The sequence below is a fragment of the Piliocolobus tephrosceles genome, chromosome 19 (assembly GCF_002776525.5).
Source record: "Piliocolobus tephrosceles isolate RC106 chromosome 19, ASM277652v3, whole genome shotgun sequence".
Taxonomy (NCBI): domain Eukaryota; kingdom Metazoa; phylum Chordata; class Mammalia; order Primates; family Cercopithecidae; genus Piliocolobus; species Piliocolobus tephrosceles.
The window spans coordinates 4560143-4566895 of NC_045452.1; the positions used below are offsets into that span (position 1 = coordinate 4560143).

At 45.8% G+C, this 6753-nt stretch overlaps 1 protein-coding gene across 1 annotated transcript in view; it reads left to right on the plus strand.

Annotated features, from left to right (window-relative positions):
• UPB1 (beta-ureidopropionase 1) overlaps positions 1-6753 on the plus strand; it is a 43671-nt gene that overhangs the window by 32906 nt on the left and 4012 nt on the right. The window lies entirely within an intron of this gene.

Sequence of the window (6753 nt, forward strand, 5' to 3'; positions counted from 1 at the left end):
TCTCAGCTCACTGTAAGCTCCGCCTCCCGGGTTCACGCCATTCTCCTGCCTCAGCCTCCCGAGTAGCTGGGACTATAGGCGCCGCCACCTCGCCTGGCTAGTTTTTTTTTTTGTGTGTATTTTTTAGTAGAGACGGGGTTTCACCGTGTTAGCCAGGATGGTCTCGATCTCCTGACCTCGTGATCCGCCCGTCTCGGCCTCCCAAAGTGCTGGGATTACAGGCTTGAGCCACCGCGCCCGGCCGACAAATAGAATTTTAAAGATGAGTTTTCTGCATTGGTTCTGGATTTTTTAGAATTCTTCCCTAGTTTGATTGAACTTAAAGGCATTAATGACTCTATTTCCATAAAGTCAGGGTAAAGAGGGTAGTTGGTAGTCCACGGCATGGTGCAGCAATAGTAATTTATGTGCGAGGCCAGCCATCAGCCTGTGCCCAGAGTTCCAGCCTGCCCTTTCTGATGGCTTGTCCTGTGTATATCAGACTTGCCTGACCAGATGCCATCATCATAGAAGGTCATTTGTTGCAGTAAATCCTTTTATATCTCTATTCATCACCTACTAATTCTGCTAGTTCTGCTAATGTGGTTGAGCTCCGTTTTACACATCAGATTACTCACCTCTCTACACCCTGGTTTTTACATCTGTCCAATGGAACTGGGCCAGGGGCGGTGGCTCATGCCTGTGATCCCAGCACTTTGGGAGGCCAAGGCGGGTGGATCACTTGAGGTCAGAAGTTCAAGACCAGCCTGGCCAACATGGTAAAACCTCGTCTCTACTAAAAATACAAAAATTAGCTGGGCATGGTGGTGCGTGCCTATAATCCCAGCTACTCAGGAGGCTGAGGTATGAGAATTGCTTGAATCCGGGAGGCAAAGGCTGCAGTGAGCCGAGATTATGCCACTGCACTCCAGCCTGGGCAACAGAGTGAGAGCCTGTCTCCAAAAAAAAAAAAAAAAAAAGGAAAAAAGAAAGGGACCATATTCCTGTTTTACGTCAAGACAGTGGTAAAAGACAGATTAGATGGGCCAGGGAGCCCCTTGGCAGTTTTCAGTGCAGCGCCTATTTAGCCCTGTCCTTGCACAACACAGCAAGACCCCAACCTGCCAAGTCTCAAACAGCAGTTGACCAGAGTATTGAGTTGGGGGGTGGGGTCGAGATTCTGTAATTGCCCACTTACTGTTCCCAAATCAGAGAAGGCAGTCTCATCCCTTCACTGGCCCAGCAGCTGAATTATATGGAAACCTCCATGGCAGGGCTAGGGTGCTCCTGGACAGCCACCAGGGATGAGAAACCCTGATGGAGCTGCCTGGCCACAGCTCTGCAGTAACTTCCTTGAACTCTCTGTGCTGCAGGTTTTCACTTTACCTAATGGCCCTCCTTGTACCTTTTAAAAAAAAAAATCCAGTCCCACAGACACGGTGAGCTTTTTTTGCCTGGTCCTTTAGCTTTCAAAACCTTAGTGTCAGCCAAGGCAGGCGGATCACAAGGTCAAGAGATGGAGACCATCCTGGCCAACGTGGTGAAATCCCATCTCTGCTAAAAATACAAAAATTAGCTGCGCGTGGTGGCACACGTCTGTAGTCCCAGGTACTTGGGAGGCTGAGGCAGGAGAATTGCTTGAACCTGGGAGGCAGAGGTGCTGCGAGCCGAGATCGCACCACTGCACTACAGCTTGGCGACAGAGCGAGACTGTCTCAAAAAAAATAAATAAATAAAATAAAACTTAGTGTCTTTGGTTTCTAGAAAGAGGGTGTAATCAACCTAATACATAAGCCAGCTTAGGTGACAAATTGGTGCATTTGTGAAATAGGCATGAATAAATGCACCACAACTCTTTAATTATCTGCAACTCTCATTGCCTGGAAACAAAACAGTCAGGCCCATCTTAGAGTAGGCAGGCCCTGCACAGGCAGGGTCATTTCAGGGTTTAACTCATCCCTGGAACATGTAGATGCTCAGTAAACATTTGAATGAATCTGTGGTGGAGGCTTTTGTTTCCTTGTGATCATTGCTGATGTCACGGGGCAATCTCTCAGACAAGAAATTGCAATGGTTCAGTGTACATGGCCAGTAGGCCCATGGGCCCCTGTAATCTTGAATGACGCCTTCTGACCCCTCAGTTTTCTCACCGGTAAGATGACAGGTGGCTGGGCTCAAGAATTTCTCCCTAGAAATTCTCAGTTCTGGCAGGCCACCTTCCTGCCAGGCTACAGCTTTATTGCTGGAATCTGGGGGTGGAGTAGCTGAACTTCAGTGTGCCCAAAAGAAAAGAAGGAGGCTGTGCACAGTGGCTCACATCTGTAATCCCAGCACTTTGAGAGGCTGAGGCAGAGGGATCGCTTGAGCTCAGGAGTTCAAGACCAGCCTGGGCAACAGAGACCTTGTCTCTGTAAAATTAAAAAAAAAATTAATAATAGAAAAAAAGAAAAGGGCTAAGGCATTATTAAATATAGACCAGACCACATATTAGACCACAAAAAAGACTCAGTGAACTTAAAGATTAAAGTCATAAAAGTGTATTTTCCCATCACAATGGAACAAAACTAGAAATCAGTAGCAAAGGGAATACTGGAAATTTTTAAAAATTAAACAACGACTGGGCGCAGTGGCTCACGCCTGTAATCCCAGCACTTTGGGAGGCCGAGGCGGGTGGATCATGAGGTCAGGAGATCGAGACCATCCTGGCTCACACGGTGAAACCCTGTCTCTACTAAAAATACAAAAAATTAGCTGGGCGTGGTGGTAGGCGCCCATAGTCCCAGCTACTCATTAGGCTGAGGCAGGAGAATGGCGTGAACCTGGGAGATGGAGCTTGCAGTGAGCCCAGATCGTGCCACTGCACTCCAGCCTGGGCGACAGAGTGAGACACTATCTCAAAAAAAAAAAAAAAAAAAAAAATTAACACACTTTTTGTTTTCTGAGACAGAGTCTTGCTCTGGCACAATTGTGGCTCACTGCAATCTCCACCTCCCAGGTTCAAGTGATTCTTGTACCTCAGCCTCTCAAGTAGCTGTGACTACAGGCACAGGCCACCGTGCCTGGCTAATTTTTGTATTTTTAGTAGAGACAGGGTTTTGCAGTGTTGGCCAGGCTGGTCTTGAACTCCTGGTCTCAAGTGATCTTGGTTGCCTGCCTCAACCTCCCAAAGTGATGGGATTACAGGCGTCAGCCACCCCTCCTGACCAACAACACACTTTTAAACAACCAATGGATCAAAAAAGAAATCATAAGGGAAGTTAGATATCTTGAGACACATGAAAACAAAAACACACCAAAACCTATGGGATGCAGCAAAAGCAGTGGTGAAAGAAACTTATAGCTATAAATGCTTACATTTATAAAGAAGAGTCTGGGCACGGTGGCTCACACCCATAATTCCAGCACTTTAGGAGGCTGAGGTGAGAGAATCGCCTGGCCCCTCTACAAAAACTTAAAAAATTAGCCAGGGATGGTGGTGCACACCTGTAGTCCCAGCTATTCCAGAGGCTGAGATGAGAGGATTGCTTGAGCCCAGGAGTTTGAGGCTGCAGTGAGCTAAGTGAGCTATGATGGCGCCACTGTACTTTGGCCTGAGCAGCAGGGCAAGATCCTGTCTCTTAAGAAAAAAAAAAAAAATCAACTGAACTATACACATTATTTACACATTAAGGCACTAAAAAAAGAGCAAATGAAAGATCTAACAGAAGGAAGCCAATAAGAACAGAGCTAGAGAATAGAAAAAAAGAGTCAACAAAATCAAAAGTTGCTTCTTCAAAAAGATCAACAAAATTGACAACCTTTAGCTAGATTAAGAAAAAGACTCAAATTACTAAAATGAGAAATGAAAATCAGGACACTACTACCAACTCTACAGAAGTAGAAAGGATTATAAAGTACTACAGACAGTTGTATGGAAACAAACTGGATAGCCTAGATTAAATGGGCAAATTCCAGCTGGGCATGGTGGCTCACATCTGTGATCTCAGCACTTTGTGAGGCTGAGGTGGGTGGATCACTTGAGGTCAGGAGTTTGAGACTAACCTGGCCAACATGGTGAAACCCTGTCTCTACTAAAAATACAAAAATTAACTGGATGTGGTGGCGTGCACCTGTACTCCCAGCTACTTGAGAGGCTGAGGCATGAGAATCACTTGAACCTGAGAAACAGAGGTTGCAGTGAGCCAAGATTGTACCACTACACTCCAGCTTGGGCAACAGAGTGAGACTCTGTCTCAAAAATAAATCAATGAATGAGTAAATGAATGAATAGGCAAATTCCTAAAAACAAAACCTACCAAGACTGAGTCATGAAGAAATATTAGAAAGCACAAACTTCAAATCAAAAACTGAATAGTCAGAGATTTGACTCTGTTTGCAAGCTAAGTTAGCCTACTGCAGTTTCACAGATGCTCACAGAAGACATACTTTTTTTTTTTTTTTTTAAAGAGACAGAGCCTCACTCTGTTGCCCAGGCTGATGTGCAGTGATGTAATCTCAGCTCACTGCAACCTCCGCCTCCCGGGTTCAAACGATTCTTCTGTTTCAGCCTCCTGAGTAGCTGGGATTACAGGCTCCTGCCACCACACCCGGCTGATTTTTGTATTTTTAGTAGAGAAGGGGTTTCACCATGTTGGCCAAGCTGGTCTCAAACTCCTGTCCTCAGGTGATTCACCTGCCTTGGCCTCCCAAAGTGCTGGGATTACAGGCGTGAGTCACTGCACCCAACCAGACAAGACACTCTTGGGTCAGATACAAAGGACAGTTTATTACAGCAATAGCAATAGCAATAGCCAGAGTACCAGCATTTTCTTACAGCCATTTCCCAAGCCTAGTTCCCATAGGGCAACACAAAGAGGACCAAGTGAATCCTGCACATGCAGTGGGTTTTATTGAGGAAAGGAGGAGGGAAGAGAGCTAACAGAATTTGCGTCTTTTATGTTGGATGGTTGGTATGCCTTCCCTTTGCACTAACGGGAGGCATTATCTCTACCAAGGTCACAAGAACACCTGTCCTTTGCTCTATGGATGCAAAGCACCTGTGTCTGTCTTCCAAGGCCATACCAGCTTCCTTGAAAAGATAGTCCAGAACAAAGGCCTTCATAGTTTCAGCTGACAAGACACGTACAGAAATGTGAGAGACCTGTGAAGAATTATCTCCCAATAATATCCACCCCTCATTTCTATACTGTCTTGGCTTCTGACAATTTTCTTATGGGTATGCCATTTTATCAGTCACTGATTAATCTGACCAATAGGCATAGAGCAAATCAGTTCAGTGTGTCTTACAGAATTTAATTTAATGAACAGCATTTCAAACAGCAGAATGAGTCCAACCTTCAATGTTAACCCCAGTCTTGACCCCAAGGTTTTCTCTTTTTTGTTGTTGTTCTTTTCTATATTTTGTTTTGTTTGTTTGTTTTTTGTTTTTGAGACAGAGTCTCGCTGTGTCACCCAGGCTGGAGTGCAGTGGCGCGATTTCGGCTCACTGCAAGCTCCGCCTCCCAGGTTCACGCCATTCTGCCTCAGCCTCCCAAGTAGCTGGGACTACAGGCGCCCGCCACCATGCCCAGCTAATTTTGTTTTTGTATTTTTAGTAGAGATGGGGTTTCACCGTGTTAGCCAGGATGGTCTCAATCTCCTGACCTTGTGATCCACCCGCCTTGGCCTCCCCAAGTGCTGGGATTACAGACGTGAGCTACCGCGCCCGGCTGACCCCAGGGTTTTCAACTCAACAGGCTGAACAAATCCTATAAATCATCAAGGTCTACTTAAGAAAGCCAGGTGACTTTCTCAAATATTGACCTTTCCACTCAGCCCAAGTCATTAATCCAGGTACAGCAGGATATATTAGATATTACATAATCTCCACTGGTGGTTCACGGGGAGGAAGCCTAGGGCAAGTCTGTCATCCATACCACCTCCACCCTGGCCAGTGAGTTGCCGCTGACATGAATGCCTTCCAGGGCCAAGGTGGTACCACTGATCACCCAGCTAAAGTTAGGGACAAATGTTTCATCACCTTTCCTAATCAAAGGACTCCCACCATAGGGATAACTCTCCCTATAGTGCACATTAAGGAATGAGTCAATTGTCAGTCCAAGAAGCTCCCCTGAGTAACCAAGGGCAGCCTCACTTTAGAAAGATCTCCACAGTCGTCAGCCGGGTGCCATGGCTCATGCCTGTAATCCCAACACTTTGGGAGACCGAGGCAGGTGGATCACCTGAGGTCAGGAGTTCGAGACCAGCCTGGCCAACATGGTGAAACCCCGTCTCTACCAAAAGTACAAAAAAATTGTACTTTTTTTTACAATTGTACTTTTTTTAACCTGCTTGGTGTAGTAGCAGGCACCTGTAATCCCAGCTCCTCGGGAGGCTGAGGCAGGAGAATTGCTTGAACTTGGGAAGTGGAGGTTACAGTTAGCCAAGATCACACCACTGCACTCCAGCCTGGAGCAAGACTCCATCTCAAAAAAAAAAAAAAAAAATCTCCATAGTTGTCTGTGGGCTACATAATCTATTGGTGGTATTTGCTTAACACTTGAAGGTCTCTTTTGACCACCCTGAAGAGGCCAGACACTATTTCGGGGAGGATGACAAGTTAACGTTTAGCTTCCACACAAGTGCAGTCATAAGGGCACATAGAGTTACCCCTAGAAAATGTTTATAATTGTTGGGGGTCCCCCAAGTGGGACCTACATTTGTTGGGGCACAGGTCCTGGCCACCTGGTAGGGCTTTTTTTTTTTTTTTTTTTTTTTTTTTTTTTTTTTTTTTTT